The sequence below is a fragment of the Tursiops truncatus genome, chromosome 5 (assembly GCF_011762595.2).
Source record: "Tursiops truncatus isolate mTurTru1 chromosome 5, mTurTru1.mat.Y, whole genome shotgun sequence".
In the NCBI taxonomy this organism is placed as follows: Eukaryota; Metazoa; Chordata; class Mammalia; order Artiodactyla; family Delphinidae; genus Tursiops; species Tursiops truncatus.
In genome coordinates, this window is record NC_047038.1 from 104,300,890 (window position 1) to 104,320,258 (window position 19,369).

Sequence of the window (19,369 nt, forward strand, 5' to 3'; positions counted from 1 at the left end):
TAAATTCACATATGAAGCAACGGTGCCCAAATAAACCAAGCAGCTTCACAAGTATCTCAGAATTCAAACCAATGCAAGGATGTAACCTCATGTCTCCTGACTCCAGGTTCAGCGGTCTTTCCGGTACCCCCCCAAAATATTTTTATTTAATTAGTAATTAAAACCATGTGGCGTTAGGAAACAAAGATGATACTGTGCGGGTATTCACGCGTGTAGTAGTCCACGGCTGCACGCCGCTTGTCGCGGGGGAGAGGGGTCACTATCACCCTCTACACCCGCAGCCCGCCACTGTCAACACCCGACACACGAGAGAGCCCTTGGGGAGGAACAGAAGAGAGTCCAAGGCTGAGAAGAAAGTTCGAGGCTCATCCCCGTTACAACTCGATGAAAAGAACGACGTAATTGCCAAATCTCACCCAGCAGTGGGACGCCCAGGGCGTCGTCCCAAAGCCTCCAGAGGGGACGCGCGGGTGCGACAACGGCTGCACGGCCGGGAGGTCAGGCGGGCGGCCTGGACCTGCGGCGATCGACAGAAGAGCGTTAGGAGAAGAACATGGAGGGAAGCGGATGGGAAGCGGCCGGAAGGCAGCGGGGGAGAGCGGAAATAAGGCGGAGAGAGGGCAGGGCGCCGCGGACGGAAGGAGCCGCAGAGGGGCCCCAACAGGACCGCGGGGCTGGGGGCGGACTGCCTGCGAGGCCACGCGGCGCAAGCAGCGACGGCGGGCCCAGTCTGCTCAAAAGATTCCCCTGGGGCGGGAAGCCACGCCGAGGGCACCTGCCCTTCCGCTGCTCGACGGGGCTGGGGCAACCCGCAAACACCGCCTCCCGCCGGGCTTGAGTAACCCGCAAACACCGCCTCCCGCCGGGCTTGGGTCCCCGCTGCTCAACTGCCGGGGCAGGGAGTCGGACAGGGCTTTCTGCAGCCAGGAGGCAGGGTCTCCAGTGTCCCTGCGGCCCCCATCCCTTCCTCACCCCTCGGGTCTTCAAATGTTCGTCCTAAATCCCTGGGACCAACGACCACAAACCGCCGCCACCGTTTCGGGGCCAGTCGCTCAGAGCGGTGGTCGCCACAGGGGGGAGGGGAGCCCACGTGGAGGAGCTCGCGGCGTCCTCGCGCCTAGCCTGGTCTCCCAGCTGGCGCAGCGCTCGGTGGCCTTGGCAGCCCACGCGGAATGACGCCTCGACCAATCAGTGACCAGCCCTGGGGAGGGGGGCGGGGGAGTGGGCGGGACTAAGGTTTAAATCCGAAGGTGGCTCTTGGAAGGGGAGAAAAAAACTTTTGGAGTGACAGACGCTTTAGCCAATTGGAGCGAGGAGAGCCGGTTGTCGGCGCAGTTGGGCAGAGACTGATACCAAAAAAGGGTCCTGCGTGTTTTGTTGAGGCATTTAAAAACAAGGGCTGTAATTTGAACTTCCGTACTTCTCTTACTTGTGGGGGAATGTGGATGCATTGTAAAGGTTCTTTTTCTCAGCGTTTTCAAGTCTTAAACTGCTAGTCTGACCCAAGACGGTCATATATACTATGAACCTTTTTAAATAAGGACTTGGGGGTGGGGGTGGGGAGATATAAGCCTAAAAGAAGGATTTGCAATAGAGTAGACTTGTAAAGATTGAGTGGTTTAAGTGCGCAAGAGGTTGGGCTGAATCGGAGACTTAGTAGTAATAGGTCGGACTGTACAGCTATAATCAGTTGGGAGGGTGATTTGGCCGTGGCGGAGCTGAAGAACCAGGTTGTACTCGTGTAAAAGCAGCTTTCATGGATACGGTTGTGTCACATTCTGCACGCATAACCCTGAATTTTGCCTCCTTTAAAAATAGAGCTTGGGTTTATGTGGCAGACAACGAAAGAAAAAGATGACTTTAGGAACCAATTCCATAGATTCATGGAGTATTAGAACTGGAAAGAACTTAGATCATGTAGCTTCTCCTTTAACAAAGGAGGAACTTGATGCCCAGAATAATCCACTGAGTTAACACAGTAAACACAGGCCCCCCCTAATTCCCAACCTCGTGTTGCTTTCTTCTACACTAATTTGTGATTTCAATTTGTTGTCTCCATATATTCGAGGCACTAATGAATGTCTTAAATTTCCTTAGTTAACAAGTAGTGTGTGCGTGTATATATATATATATATATATATATATATATACATATATATATATTAACATACTCCAACAGTAAGGAATGAGCAAGAACTTTGGAGTCATACAGATCTGGGCTCAAATCCCTATGTTACCATTTTGTGATTATGACACCCTGGAGAAATAACTTCTCTGAGCCCTAGTTTAAAATGGGGTTCATGAGGTTTAAATGATGATGTTAATAGTGAGCACTTACTATGTGCCAGAAACAACTTTAAGGGATTTTCACATATTAGTTCATTTATTTTTCCCAGTAACTTTGGCAAACATGCTAGCCCCCTGTAGCCCCACATTTCAGTTGAGGAAACTTGGACACACAGAGCTTAAGTAGTTTACTCAAGGTCATATAGCAAATAAGTAGCCCCAGTTTGTCTCTGAAACCTGCAGACAAAACCACTATGTTATACTGTCTCAAAGTGTGTCCAGAAACAAGTGGCATAATACCCAGTGCATACTAGAAGCTCAACAAATACTCTTCCCTAAACTCTCTGCCTTTCAGTCAATGAATACCAATCTCATTTATACAGGCTGCATGCATTCAAAGTACAGCAACCAGAAAACCTAGACTGATGGGATACACCTACTTAGCTTTTTTTTTTTTTTTTAAAACATGTCATTTCTCCACTTCAGGAACTACAAGGATAATTGTTCCATCATATTGATTACTATTTGTGGCTGCTCTTTTTATTTCTCTGAAGAAAGACTCCTTACATTCTTAATTTTCATGCTGATGCCTCCCCAATTCCAATTAATTAATTCTAAATAACACATGTTTAAGGTTAAACTAACTAAAATTGTGTTAGACATATTAGTCTGAAAAGTTTAATCAATTTTTAAGGAGTTGCTGTAGGATCCCTAAAATGACACTAGGTGGAGATGTTATCTTGTGAGCTGCACAAGATGTTCTTGGAAGCAGACTGAAGGGTTGTTTTACATTTCCAGTTTTCTTTTTTCCTTTTTCTTCTACTCCAAGTGTAAAGGAAACCAAATAAAGAAAAGTTCCTCAATAGGCATTAGAGTCAGACCAAAGAACTTGCTTTAGATAAGACAGTGTTACTTGAAGACCCCTCTGCTGCTTATATTATATGTCGTTTTGGTCATATTCCTTCTAAATCTTTTATTATCCATAGCCTATAAATAGGTATATTTCTCAAATGCTATTAAAACTATATTCTTTACATGTAAAATTGAAGGAATGACGTTTAACTTTATTTCTCAAGGTTCCTAGAAAAGAGAAGCTAAAACACTTATACCAACTTGAATTATTTTTCAGGAATAGATCCCAAATTAGGGTTTATTAGAAGTTTATTTGCAAGTTTATGGGGAATGTGATCCAAATGAATGGAAGAAAGAAGATAAGCTATGTAGAGGTGATTTTGACTGAAAAGAAGCCAAAAGTTGAAAGATACTTATTGGTGAGGGAGAAAATAGAAGGGGAGCTCTGTAAATGCCAGAAAGATAAATAATACTGTGGAACATGGAAAGAAAAAGTTACCAATAAAAAACTGGAGGAGTATGCAAAATATAGTTGGATAAAGGATCTGGATACCATGTAAATGTGTTTTTCCCCATATTAAATGCAAGCTTTTTGGATTAAGTTATCTTCACATACCTTCTATAAAATACAAAACCCCAAAAGGGAAATAAAAGCAATGAGAAGTCCTTATAAATGTTTAAAATCCAGCTTGGTCCTAATAAAAGGAGTAAAAAGTGAACAGACTTGTGTAGCAGTCTGCTTTGTTTTCCATGTGATGGAGCTTCCTTCATCCATATCTGGCCGTGATGGCACAGATCCACCAAAAACATGGCAACTACTTGCATGTTTATAGAACTAATGAATATAGCTTGGGAGCTAGAGAACCTCCTTTAATTTGGTGACTCTCAAATCTAAATGATATCTCAAAACCCTTTCAGAAGTATAGGAGCTTTTTCCATACTTACATTAAATATGTTTAATTCAATTCACTGCCCTTTACTTTCTCACCCTGAGAGCAACAGCTTTCTGCCTGACAGATTAATTTGAATTTTTCATGACTCTGGGATGTGAATGCTAGTACCAAGATGATTATAAAGTAGAATAGCGCTTTTTCCAGTTTTGGTGATAGGTTACACCAAGCCATCTTTACATTCATTCAGTGTACCTCCCATGATTAGCAACCTAGCTTTCCAAGGCAGCAAATCTTTGGGATCTTCGTACATAGGTTAATGGTCTACACAGGGAGTAAACCCATAGCTAAGGCCTGGAGACACATAAACAACCTAATTGTTCATCAATGGGTGAATGGATAAAGAATATGTGGCATATATATATATATATATATAATGGAATATTACTCAACCATAAGAAAGAATAAAATCTTGCCATTTGTGACAACATGGTTGGAACCTGAAGGCATTATCCTAAGTGAATAAGTCACACAGAGAAAGACAAATATTGTATGATCTCACTTTTAAAAACTGCAATAAACCTCAGAATATGCAATGCTAGTAACTATGTGGAAGGAAGGAAGGAAGAAAGGGGAAATGGAAGAAAGAAGAAAAGAAAAAAGAAAAGAAAAGAAAAAAAGAAGCTTGCACGTACAGAGAACAGATTAGTGGTTCTCAGAGGCAGGAAGTGAGGAGAGGGCAAACGGGTGAAGGAGATCAAAAGGTACAAACTTCCAAATATAGAATAAATAAGTCATGTGGATGTAATATGTAATGTACAGCATGATGACTATAGTCAATAATACTGTACTGCATATTTGAAAGTTGCTAAGAGCAGATCTTAAAAGTGCTCATCACAAGGAAAAAGGTGTAACTATATATATTGGTAGATGTTAACTAGACTTATTGTGGTGATCATTTTGCATTATATACAAATATTGAATCATTATGTTGTACACTTGAAATTAACATAGTGTTATATCAATTATACCTCAATTTTAAAAATTAAAATAATTTAAAAAAAGAATGGAGAACCATTATGCTAGAATCACCAAATTAATTTGATGTAGCCTTCCTAGTACAGAAAAAAACTGCAGTAAACCTCAGAATATGGAATGCTAGTAACTCATCTTTCAGTAACATCATCTGTCAATAATGGTAGAGCTATGCTGATCATCTGGCCCTTGGTTTCCCATTTGCAATTAAAAAAATCCAGTCATCCAATTAATTTTTTAATCAACTACAATATTAGAAATAGTGTTAAGTAATGCAGAAAAAAAATATTTTCCCCCCCTGACCTAACTCATAACATGAGAAAACTGACACATGTAAAAAATAATTTTCTGATAGTGAAGATTAGAAACGTAAACACTTGGTTGGGGAGGGAGCATGATGAACTCTTTCCTGTGTTATCTCACTACTGTAGTTGCATGCTTCCTTGGATAACAAGGTACAATGGAACCAGAGCTGACTGACACCTTAAGAGTCATCTTGGGGGCTGGAGTGCCAGCCCCATGTCACAGAGCCAGTCAGCGGCAATACTGGATCCCCAACTCCTCACCTCTGACTTCCAATCTTATGTACTAGCTCTCACAGAAACTTTTAAATTTGACTTTAACTTCTATATATTTATCATGGCACTTTTTAAAAGTGCCATGATAAATATATTCAATGAAGAAAATTACTTTGGCTGAGGCCAGCTTGGCTCAGAGACATTAATACACCTGGCCATGAAGGATTCCTGAAGCAAAGCAGTACCTCAGGTATGACTTTTCTTTTATTGCACCCCATAGGTGGTGCCCTCCCGAGATGACTATAGCTCTGACTATCCAACTCTGTCACTTGTCACATCAGAGGAAGCAGAAGGAGACTCTTTCTTTGTGCCAAGAACATTTTGCATTTCCTTGTATGCAGGGAATACAGGGCCCATGGAATTCTAAGGGGAAAATAGAATGCCATTATAATCCACAATGCAGTCTGCATTTTTTTGTTGTTGTTTATTTGGGGTTTGGGGGGGTTTCTTTATTATTTCTTTTTATTTATTTTTTATTTTATTTTTTTAGCTTTCTGGTAATTTTATTTTATTTTTAATTTTTATTAGAGTATAGTTGCTTTACAATGTTGTATTAGTTTCTACAGTACAGCAAAGTAAATCAGCTATATATATATGTACCTCTTTTTCTTCCATTTCCTTCCCATTTAGGTCACCACAGAGCATTGAGTAGAGTACCCTGTGTTATACAGTAGGTTCTCATTAGTTAATCTATTTTATACATAGTATCAGTAGTGTATATATGTCAATCCCAGTCTCCCAATTCATCCTACCCCTCCTTCACCCTTGATATTCATACCTTTGTACTCTGCATCTGGACCTCTATTTCTGCTTTGTAAATAAGATCATCTATACCAATTTTTCCAGATTCCACATATATGCGTTAAAATATGATATTTGTTTTTCTCTTTCAGACTAACTTCACTCTGTATGACAGTCTCTAGATCGATCATGTCTCTACAAATGACCCGATTTTGTTCCTTTTTATGTCTGACTAATATTCCATCGTATATATGTACCACATCTTCTTTATCCATTCCTCTGTTGATGGACATTTAGGTTGTTTCCATGTGCTGACTGCTGTAAATAGTGCTGCAATGAATATTGCGGTGCATGTGTCTTTCTGAATTATGATTTTCTCTGGCTATATGCCCAGTAGTGGGATTGCTGGGTCCCATGGTACTTCTATTTTTAGTTTCTTAAGGAACCTCCATATTGTTCTCCATAGTGGCTGTATCAATTTATATTCCCACCAACAGTGCAAGAAGTTTCCCTTTTCTCCACACCCTCTCCAGCATTTATTGCTTGTAGATTTTTTGATGATGACCATTCTGACTGGTGAGGTAATACCCCACTGTGGTTTGATTTGCATTTCTCTAGTAATTAGTGATGTTGAGCAGCTTTTCCTATGTTTATTAGCCATCTGTATGTCTTCTTTGGAGAAATGTCTATTTAGATATTCTGCGCATTTTTTGATTGGGTTGTTTGTTTCTTTAATATTGAGCTTCATGAGCTGCTTGTAAATTTTGCAGATTAATCCTTTGTCAATTGCTTCATTTGCAAATATTTTCTCCCATTCTGAGGGTTGTCTTTTTGTCCTGTTTATGGTTTCCTTTGCTGTGCAAAAGCTTTTAAGTTTAATTCGGTCCCATTTGTTTATTTTTGTTTTTATTCTCACTACTCTAGGACATGGGTCAAAAAAGATCTTGCTGTGATTTATGTCAAAGAGTGTTCTGTCTATGTTTTCTTCTAACAGTTTTATAGTGTCTGGCCTTCCATTTAGGTCTTTAATCCATTTTGAGTTTATTTTTGTGTATGGTGTTAGAAAGTGTTCTAATTTCATTCTTTTACATGTAGCTGTCCAGTTTTCCCAGCACCACTTATTGAAGAGACTGTCTTTTCTCCATTGTATATTCTTACCTCCTTTATTGTAGATTAATTGCCATAAGTGTGCAAGTTTATTTCCGGGCTTTCTACCCTATTCCATTGATGTATGTGTCTGCTTTTGTGCCAGACCCATACTGTTTTGATTACTATAGCATTGTAGTATAGTCTGAAATCAGGGAGTGTGATACCGCCAGCACTGTTTTTCTTTCCCAAGATTATTTTGGCTATTCGGGTTTTTTTGTGTTTCCATATGAATTTAAAAATTTTTTGTTCTAGTTCTGTGAAAAATGCCATTGGTAATTGGATAGGGATTGCACTGAATATGTAGATTGCCTTGGATAGTATAGTCATTTTAACAGTATTGATTCTTCCAATCCAAGAACATGGTATTTCTTTACATCTGTTTGTGTCATCCTCAATTTCTTTCATTAGCATCTTGTAGTTTTTGAATTACAGGTCTTTTGCCTCCTCAGGTAGGTTTATTCCTATGTATCTTATTCTTTTTGATATGATGGCAAATGGAATTGTTTCCATACAGACTGAAAGTGAGGGGATTCCCATTCCAAACAAATGGAAATCAAAAGAAAGCTGGAGTGGCAATACTTATATCAGACAAAAAAGACTTTAAAATAGAAACTGTTATAAGAGACAAAGCAGGACACTGCATAATAATCAAGGGATCAATACAAGAAGATATAACAATTGTAAATATATATGCACCCAACACAGGAGCACCTCAATATATAAGGCAACTTTGAACAGACATAAAAGGAGAAATTGACAGTAACACAAAAATAGTAGGGGCTTTAACACCTCATTACATCAATGGACAGATCATCCAGACAGAAAATTAGTAAGGAAACACAAGTTTTAAATGACAATAGACCAGATAGATTTAATTGATATTTATAGGACATTCCATCCAAAAACCGCAGATTACACTTTCTTCTCAAGTGCACACAAAACAGTCTCCGGTATAGATCACATCTTGGGTCACAAATCAAACCTTGGTAAATTTAAGAAAACTGAAATCATATCAAGCATCCTTTTTGACCACAACACTATGAGATTAGAAATAAATTACAGAGAAGAAGACATAAAAAACATGAACACATGGAGGCTAAACAATATGTTACTGAATAACCAAGAGATCACTGAAGAAATCAAAGAGGAAATCAAAAAACACCTAAAGACAAATTACAATGAAAACATGATGATCCAAAACCTATGGGATGTAGCAAAAGCAGTTCTAAGTGGGAAGTTTATAGCAATACAAGCCTACCTCAAGAAACAAGAAATATCTCAAATAAACAATCTAACCTTACACCTAAAGGAACTAGAGAAAGAAGAACAAACAAAACTCAAAGTTAGCAGAAGGAAAGAAATCATAGAGATCAGAGCAGAAATAAATGAAATAGAAACAAAGAAAACAGTAGCAAAGATCGATAAAACTAAAAGCTGGTTCTTTGAGAAGATAAACAAAATTGAATAACCATTAGCCAGACTCATCAAGAATAAAAGGGAGAAGACACAAATCAACAGAATTAGAAATGAAAAAGGAGAAGTAACAACTGACATGGCAGAAATACAAAGCATCCTAAGAGACTACTACAAAAAACCCTATGCCAATAAAATGGACAACCTGGAAGAAATGGACAAATTCTTAGAAAAGTGAAAACTTCCAAGACTGAACCACGAAGAAATAGAAAATATGAACAGAATAATCACAAGTAATGAAATTGAAACTGTGATTAAAAATCTTCCAACAAACAAAAGTCCAGGACCAGACGGCTTCACAGGTGAATTCTATCAAACATTTAGAGCAGAGCTAACACCCATCCTTCTCAAACTCTCCCAAAAAATTGCAGGGAAAGGGACACTCCCAAACTCATTAACGAGGCCAACATCACCCTGATACCAAAACCAGACAAAGATACTACAGAAAAAGAAAATTACAGACCAATATCACTGATGAATATAGACGCAAAAATCCTCAACAAAATACTAGCAAACAGAATCTAACAGCACATTAAAAGGATCATACACCATGATTAAGTAGGATTTTTCCCAGGGATACAAGGATTCTTCAATATACGCAAATCAATCAATATGATACACCACATTAACAAATTGAAGAATAAAAACCATATAATCATTTCAATAGATGCAGAAAAAGATTTTGACTAAAGTCAACACCCATTTATGATAAAAACTCTCCAGAAAGTGGGCATAGAGGGAACCTACCTCAACATTATAAAGGCCATATACAACAAACCCATAGCAAGCATCATTCTCAATGGTGAAACACTGAAAGCATTTCCTCTAAGATCAGGAACAAGACAAGGATGCCCACTCTCGCCACTGTGATTCAACATAATTTTGGAAGTCCTAGCCATGGCAATTAGAGAAGAGAAAGAAATAAAAAGAATTCAAATTGGAAAAGAAGAAGTAAAACTGTCATGTTTGCAGATGACATGATACTATACATAGAGAATCCTAAAGATGCCACCGGAAAACTACTAGTGCTAATCAATGAATTTGGTAAAGTTGCAGGATACAAAATTAATGCACAGAGATCTCTTGCATTCCTATACACTAACAATGAAAAATAAGAAAGAGAAATTAAGGAAACAATCCCATTCACCACTGCAGCAATAAGAATAAAATACCTAGGAATAAACCTACCTAGGGAGAGAAAGATCTGTATGCAGAAAACTACAAGACACTGATGAAAGAAATTAAAGATGATACCAACAGGTGGAGAGATATACCATGTTCTTGGAGTGGAAGAATCAATATTGTAAAAATGGCTATATTACCCAAAGCAATCTACAGATTCAATGCAATCCCTATCAAATTACCAATGGCATCTTTTACAGAACTAGAACAAAAAATCTTAAAATTTGTATGGAGACAAAAAAGACCCCAAATAGCCAAAGCAATCCTGAGGGAAAAAAATGGAGCTCAAGGAATCACAGTCCCTGACTTCAGACTATACTACAAAGCTACAGTAATCAAGACAATATGGTACTGGCAAAAACCAGAAATATAGATCAATGGAACTGGATAGAAAACCCAGAGACAAACCCATGCAACTATGGTCAACTAATCTATGACAAAGGGGGCAAGGATATACAATGGAATAAAGACAGTCTCTTCAGTAAGTGATGCTGGGAAAACTAGACAGCTACATGTAAAAGAATGGAATTAGGACACTCCCTAACACCATACACAAAAATAAACTCAAAATGGATTAAAGATCTAAATGTAAAACTGGACACTATAAAACTCTTATAGGAAAATGTAGGAAGAGCACTCTTTGACATAATTTACAGCAAGATTTTTTTTGACCCACCTCCTAGAGTAATGAAAATAAAAACAAAAATAAACAAATGGGACCTAATGAAACTTCAGAGCTTTTTGCACAGCAAAGGGAAATATAAACAAGATGAAATTCTCCCTCAGAATGGGAGAAAATATTTGTAAACGAATCAACAGACAAAGGATTAATCTCCAAAATATATAAACAGCTCATGCAGCTCAATATTAAAAAAAAAACAATCAAAATATGGGCAGAAAACTTGTATAGACATTTCTTCAAAGAAGACATACAGATGGCCAACCAACGTATGAAAAGCTGCTCAACGTCATTAATTATTAGAGAAATGCAAACCAAAACTACAATGAGGTATCACCTCACACCAGTTAGAATGGGCATCATCAGAAAATCTACAAACAACAAATGCTGGTGAGGGTGTGGACAAAAGGGAATACTCTTGCACTGTTAGTGGGAATGTAAATTGATGAAGCCACTATGGAGAACAGTATGGAGGTTCCTTAAAAAACTAAAAATAGAATTACCACATGACCCAGCAATCCCACTACTGGGCATATACCCAGAGAAAGCCATAATTCAAAAAGACACATGCACCCCAATGTTCATTGCAGCACTATTTAAAATAGCCAGGTCATGGAAGCAACCTAAATGCCCACTGACAGACAAATGGATAAAGAAGATGTGGCACATATATACAATGGAATATTACTCAGCCTTAAAAGGGAACGAAATTGGGTCATTTGTAGATATGTGGATGGACCTTGAGAGTGTCATACAGAGTGAAATAAGTCAGAAAGAGAAAAACAAATATCATATATCAACACATATATGTGGAACCTAGACAAGTGGTATAAATGAATCAGTTTGCAAGGCAGGAATAGAGACACAGATGTAGAGAACAAACATATGGACACCAAGGGGGAAAAGTGGGTGGAGGGAGGTTGGTGGTGGGGTGAATTGGGAGATTGAAATTGACATATATATGCTAATATGTATAAAATAGGTAACTAATAAGAACCTGCTGTATAAAATAAAAATAAAATAAAATTCAAAAAAAACCACATTAGACAATATGGACTTAATTGATAGCTAAAGAGCATTCCTTCCAAAAGCAGCAGAATACACATTCTTTTCAAGTGCTCATGGAATATTCTGCAGGATAGATCACATGCTGGGCCACAAAGCAAGCCTCAGTAAGTTAAAGAAAATTGAAATCATATCAAGTGTCTTTTCCAACCACAGTGCTATAAGGCTACAAATCAAAAAGACAAAAACTGCAAAAAACACCAACACATGGAGGCTAAACAATATGCTACTAAACAACCAATGGATCACTGAAGAAATCAAATGAGAAATCAAAAAATACCTAGAGACAAATGAAAATGAAAACGCAGCAATCCAAAACCTATGGGATGCAGCAAAAGCAGTTATAAGAGGGAAGTTTATAGTGATTCAAGCTCATCAGGAAACAAGAAAAATCTCAAATAAACAACCTAGCCTTACAAAAGTGACTAGAAAAAGAAGAACAAACAAAACCCAAAGTTAGTAGAAGGAAAGAAATCATAAAGATCAGAGAAGAAATAAAATAGAGACTAAAAAAATCATAGAAAAGATCAATGAAACTAGAAGCTGGCTCTTTGAAAAGATAAATAAAATTGATAAACCTTTAGCCAGACTCATCAAAAAACCAGGGAGAGGGCCCAAATCAATAAAATCAGAAATGAAAAAGGAAGTTACAACAGACACCACTGAAATAGAAAGGATCATAAGAGACTACTACAAGTAAGTATATGCCAATAAAATGGACAACCTAGAAGAAATGAACAAATTCTTAGAAAGGTACAATTTCCCAAGACTGAACCAGGAAGAAATAGAAAATATGAACAGACCAATTACCAGTAACAAAATTGAATCAGTAAAAAAAAAAAAAAAAAAAAACTCCCCAAAATAAAAGTCCAGGACCAGATGGCTTCACAAGTGAATTCTACCAAACATTTAGAGAAAAGTTAACACCTAACATTCTGTAACTATTCCAAAAAATTGCAGAGGACGGAACACTTCCAAACTCATTCTATGAGGCCACCATCACCCTGATACCAAAACCAGATATCACAATAAAGAAAAATTGCAGCCCAATATCATTGATGAACATAGATACAAAAATCCTCAACAAAATACTCACAAACCAAATTCAGCAATACATTAAAAAGATCACACACCACAATCAAGTGGGATTTATCCAAGGGATGCAAGCATTCTTCAGTATCTGCAAATCAATCAATATGATACACCACATTAACAAATTGAAGAATAAAAATCATATGATTATCTCAATAGATGCAGAAAAAGTTCTGATAAAACTTCACATCAAATTATGATTAAAAAAAAAAACTCTCTAGAAAGTGGGCAGAGAGGGGACATACCTCAGCAAAATAAAGCCTATATATGGCAAACCCACAGCTAACATCACTCTCAATGGTGAAAAGTTGAAAGCATTTCCTCTAAGATCAGGAACAAGACAAGGATGCCCACTCTTGCCACTTTCATTCAACATAGTTTTGGAAGTCCTAGCTACAGCAATCAGAGAAGAAAAAGAAATAAATGGTGTCCAAATTGAGAAGGAAGAAGTAAAACTGTCACTGTTTGCAGATGACATGATAGTATACATAGAAAATCCTACAGACACTACCAGAAAACTACTAGAGGTCATTAATGAATTCGCTAAAGTTGCAGGATACAAGATTAATACACAGAAATATGTTGCATTTCTATACACTAACAAAGAAATATCAGAAAATGAAATTAAGGAAATAGTTTGCATTTTAAATTAAAGCATCAGATCTTTCTAGGCAATTATTATATCTGTTCTAATTTGCATTGATCCGCTTATATGTACAATCTCTAAGGCATCCCTGAAATCACTGACCTTTTATGTTTTGCCAGCTTTTAGTCATTCCATTCCAATTCTCATTCTTAATAAATGAGATACATTTCCATCTCAACCTGTGTCTTAGCACCACTGGAATCTTTTTCTGTAGGAATAATGTATTTAAATGGAAACTTGAAAGAAATACAACATGTAATTGAAACAACTACAATCTGTAATTCTGATTTTCATTCTGTCCTGTGAATATGGGGCAGGCTAACCAGACTGAATTAGAACCACTTCTCTGGTTAAGTCCAGTAGCCCCCTGTAACCCAGAGACAGGGCTTCAGTTCTATGAATAACTAGGAAATAGAGTAAGTCTGAAGTATGTGTTTAAGTTCTAGGAAGTGGGTGAGTAGTGTCTATGTCAATTAGTTGGAGGTGTAAGAGGAAAGAAGGGGAGTAGTCAGTAGAATGACTACAGGATGCAAAATCAGAATGACTGCTTTATGAACAAATATTAATAGCAGGAAATCTTATTAAAATTTTACACCTTTGTTTTTCTTACTACTTATTTTTACTAGATGTGACAAATGGTTAAGTATATCTTATAGTGTATACTTGTAGAAAGCCTATTTTTATACACAGATACATATATTTTTATGTCTGCATATAAGATATTTTCATATATTTTATATGCAGAATAGTGTTCAAAAAAAAGCACTGGAATTATAAAAACCTATATGAAAATTTCAGCTCTTCTCTTTCCCAGTTGTACATAGGCTTGGTCAACTCATATAACTCATATAACCTCTCTGAGCTTTAGTTTTCACAGCTGTAAAATGGACATAATACCAAGTTTCTCACAGGTGTGTAGAATAACATGACATAGCAAGTGAAAACGCTAAGCCCTGTACTGGACACTTTGGGATTTGTGATTTTTTGGTATTATCTCTTGAATTGTTTGCCATGGTTTGTTTGTTGTTTATTATAATTTTAGAAATTTTGAATAGACATTTAAAGAGTACTTTCTCTTACATTATACTTTCTCACAACCCAGAATTGACTACTGGGTTAATTAAGATCTGATCATATTTACTTTAATCCTTTTTTATTAAAAAAATGTGTATATACATGCACACATATGATAAAATTAGAATCCCTCTGGCCATCAGTGCTAATCCCATTTACACCCTTTGCCCATTGGTTGATTTATTTATTCAACACACATTTACGGAGTGCCTACTATGTGCTAGGTACAGTGCTAGTTGCCAGGGTCAGTATTTATGATGAACCAAACTAAAAAAATCCTTCCCTTTACTTTACTCCAGCTACAGTGACTTTCAGCCTTCTTGACCATACCAGGCAAACTTCTGCATCACAGCTCTTATTCTGTCTATTCCATAACCCTGGAATGTGCTCCCTCCACAAAGCCAGGTAGATGGCTATTTTATCTTCTTTAGGGCTTTTTTGAAATTTCACTTTCTCAGTAAGACCTTCCAAGGCCCTATTGTGTGAATTATATCCTTCTTCCATATCATACATACAAACTATATCTATCTCTGCTTTATTTTTCTCCATAGTGCTTCTCACCATCTAACACTGTATTTTATTATCTTGTTATTATCTGTTTCCCCTACTAAAATATGGCATCCAAGACTGCAGAGATTTTGGTCTGCTTTATTCATTGCTCTACCTTCAGTGCCTAGCACAGTGCCCTCAAAAATTATTTGTCCAACCAATGAATAAGAGATTAAAAATTAGAGCAGCTTATTTCCCTCTCAAAGTTTAATGATTGAAGTGACTTAATGAAAGAAAAGTGTAATTTATGTGATTTTCAAAATTGCTGATACATAAAAAGATATCATCCCCATCTTCCAGCTTCTATAGAAAAAGTAGAATACTTATTTTCGAAATATGCATGGAATAGCTTTCATAATGCCAAGGTTAGATAACTTATAACTAACATATTTTGAAACTGATGAAAATTACTCCAAAATTAGCTTTTGGACAATTTATGCTGCTCTGTTGATTTATCCCTTGATTTGAAATTATGGTGAATCAAATTTCTGCTGACCCCAGAGGAAATTTTACATCCAGCCTTCACTTTAGCCTCTAGAAATGTACTTAGCTGGCACAGTACAGCAGGGGTCTCCAGCCACTACTGGTCTGAGGCCTGTTAGGAGCCGGGCCGCACAGCAGGAGGTGAGTGTCAGGCAAGCAAGGAAAGCTTCATCTGTCGCTGCCCATCACTCCTTATGGCTCGCTTTACCGCCTAAACCATTGCTTGCATCCCCCCCATCGCCTGCATTACCGCCTGAACCATCCCACCCACCCCCCACATCCATGGAAAAACTGTCTTCCACAAAACCAGTCTCTGGTGCCAAAAAGGTTGGGGACCGTTGCACAGGACTCCATCCTTTCACTAACCCCAGTGAAAGAATAATTCAAGGGCATAAGCAACATTGTTCAATAAAAATTGTCTAGCTCCTACTTATTTCTAAGTACTTTAGTAAATCTAAGAGTTGTATTTCAACACATTTTTTGAGGCAGAGTGATAAGATGGAAATGAAATGGGCTTTGGAATAAGACAGTTCAAATACTGGCAGCATAACTTTAGACACAAATTACTTAGGCTCTCAAAGTCTCCACTTTCACATCACTTACACTTACAACAATATTGTCTGTCTTGTATGTTGGTTGTCTAGATTAAATAAGATACTGTATCAGTCAGGGCAGACCAGGTTAGGCTGCAATAATAAACAGTCCCACAAATCTCAGCTTAAAATAACAAAGGTTTATTTTTCTCTTGAGCTACAGTAGCTATGGGTCTGCTCCCATGCAGCCATTCCTCCTCCCTTTACTCAGGAGCACAGACTGACGGAGCACTGCCACCTGTCACATTGTAGGTGGCCATGGCAGAGGGACAGGAGAGCTCTGGGTGATCTCACATGGGCAATTACATGCTAAGTTCCAAATTGCCACATGTTCTTTCCAATCACAGTTCGTTAGCTGGGACTGGTCACATGGTGACACCAACAGAAGTGTCTAGGAGGTTGCCACCAACAAAGGGGTCTAGGAGGTACCATGCTACCGGCACCCAAAATGTGGGCACCTGCATGTTTACTAAGCAATATCAGTGATGACCACAGACATTCCATGTAAAGTGTCTAGCACAGCATCCTCTTCACATTCGTCCCTTTCCTCTCTCCAGCCTACTCCCCATATGCGTTCTTGTTTATAAAATGGAAAGATCTATATCTCAGAAACATTATCCTTGAATTCCCAAACTGTGTTCAGTACAACACTTAAACCAGAAAATGCTCCATGAAAAAAAGTTATGTGATAAAATTAATTTGAGAAACACCACATACTACATCCCTTTCAGAAATTCTCAGTGCACAGTAGCTTTATAAAAGTTCAGAGATGGGCTTCCCTGGTGGCGTAGTGGTTGAGAGTCCGCCTGCCGATGCAGGGGACACAGGTTCGTGCCCCGGTCCAGGAAGATCCCACATGCCGCGGAGCCGCTGGGCTTGTGAGCCATGGTCGCTGAGCTTGCGTGTCTGGAGCCTGTGCTCCGCAACAGGAGAGGCCACAACAGTGAGAGGCCCGCGTACCACAAAAAAAAAAAAAAAAATGTTCAGAGATGTGGCAAAGATAACTGTTTAATTCTGTTTAACCCAAAGTTTAACAAACTTCTTTAATCACCCAACAAATTCATAGAATAGCTATTAATTACTTGTGGAACATCCACTGAATACTTCCTGGAAAATGTTGCTCCAATGAATTTAAGACTGCACTGAATTTCCATCTGGCAACGAAAATGGTCTTAGCATTTAAAAACAAAATGTTTGCTACTCTGGAATGTTACTTACCCTGGAATTTATTACAGAGTGTCCTAGTATAGTTAATTGTTTTAAAATAGTTATCTATCAATATATAAGTAAAAGAATGTTAATTACTTTATTCAACAAATATTTCTTGAGAGTTTAATTCTACCAGCAGTACTGTTAAAACCAACACTACGATTCCCATTTATTGAACACCTCCTCTGTGCCAAGTTGATGTTAGATCCTAGAGATACCATATTGAACAAGGCAGACATGGTCCTTGCCTTGATGATGGTCATAGTTTAGACAGGGAATATCAATCAGTGCTGTTCTAAGACTTTGCATGTGTTAATTCATTTAATTCTCATAACAACCCTTAAAGCTGGCATGAGTACTGGCCTCATTTTACAGATGCAGAAAAGAGAGGTTGCACAGCTAGAAAAATATTTAACATTCCAGGCTTGATTAAATAAATTGTAAAGCATCCATACCGTGGAGTACTTTGGAATCATTAAAAATTCTGTTACAGAAGATTATTCATGGCATGGGAAACACTCCTTACTATGATTTTAATGGCAAAAGGAGAGTCCTGTTTTTATTAAAAGTAAAATATTCTTATGTAATATTAACAAAAGGATTACAGATGATATTGTTTTTGCAACAGTGAATTTGTAATATAATTATTTTGTAAAAAGATAATACATTTTTTAAGAGAAAAAAGAATCCGATAACTTAACTTTTCTTTGGCGCTTGGACCGCAGCCATGAGAATGTCAGGCCTCAAAAGAGGCTCGCCTCCAGCGTCCTCCGCTCTGTCGAGAAGGCCTGGCTGGACTCTGAGAAGACTAATGAAATAGCCACTGCCGGCTCCCGTTGGCAGATCCAGAGCCGATCACAAGCCGCAAGCTTGTGACTGTCCTTTCCCGGGCTGGATGCCGGAAAAGGGCAGGCACACGGGTACAAGTAAGCAAAGGGCGTTCGAATGTCCAAGAAGGCAACCTGGACGAAGGGGATGAGAACTCTTTGCCCACTACTCAGAGAACACCGCGGGTCTAAGACGAGCGACCACCGCCTGCATCACAGCAGATACCTGCAAGCGAAGGAGAGCGTGTCCCAGAGAGGGCGGATTCTCACGGAACACATCAGAGCTGCAGACGGACAACGCCCGCAGGGAGCTCCTGGCTGACAGGGCCGAGAGCTCAGGGCGAACACGGGAAGCACGTCAGCGCCCTGGGGAGCTGCTCCCGGCCAAGGCCAAGCTCCTGGAGGCCGGCCAGGAGGCAGAGACCACGAAATAAAGCTTCCCCCCTTCCTCTCCTTGGCCTCAGCAATTGTGAAGACCAACCACTCAGTAAAACGTCTTCTCTGCCATTAAAAAAAAAAAAAAAAGATAGATAATAGTAATAAGCCAAAGAAACATGTGTTGTAGTTTTAACCAGGAATGTGTTACTTGGTTATGCACCAGTTATCTTGTCTGAACGCATCCGCATGGTATATGTAAGTGTAAAGTTTTTTTTTAAAAAAATTTCGGGCTTCCCTGGTGGCACAGTGGTTGAGAGTCCGCCTGCCGATGCAGGGGACACGGGTTCGTGCCCCGGTCCGGGAAGATCCCACATGCCGCGGAGCGGCTGGGCCCGTGAGCCACGGCCGCTGAGCCTGCGCGTCTGGAGCCTGTGCTCCGCAACGGGAGAGGTCACAACAGTGAGAGGCCCGCGTACCCCAAAAACAAAAAACAAAAACCAAAACCCAACAACAACAAAAAATTTCGATACTGCTTACTGTGAAAACTGGAATCCCCATGGATGGGTCAGCTTCCTACCTAGAGGGTGT

At 38.7% G+C, this 19,369-nt stretch overlaps 2 protein-coding genes across 4 annotated transcripts in view; both read right to left on the reverse strand.

Moving 5' to 3' along the window:
* Positions 1–1,001, reverse strand: part of RBM46 (RNA binding motif protein 46) — a 43,837-nt gene extending 42,836 nt beyond the window's left edge. Inside the window, exon 1 of the mRNA XM_073805463.1 lies at positions 973–1,001. The gene's annotated coding sequence lies outside the window, so the exon portion shown is untranslated. The remainder of the gene's footprint in view (positions 1–972) is intronic.
* A 15,486-nt stretch (positions 1,002–16,487) lies between these two features.
* LRAT (lecithin retinol acyltransferase) overlaps positions 16,488–19,369 on the reverse strand; it is an 85,184-nt gene continuing 82,302 nt past the window's right edge. For all 3 annotated transcript variants that reach the window (XR_012332121.1, XR_012332122.1, XR_012332123.1), the window contains one exon: positions 16,488–18,629. The gene's annotated coding sequence lies outside the window, so the exon portion shown is untranslated. The remainder of the gene's footprint in view (positions 18,630–19,369) is intronic.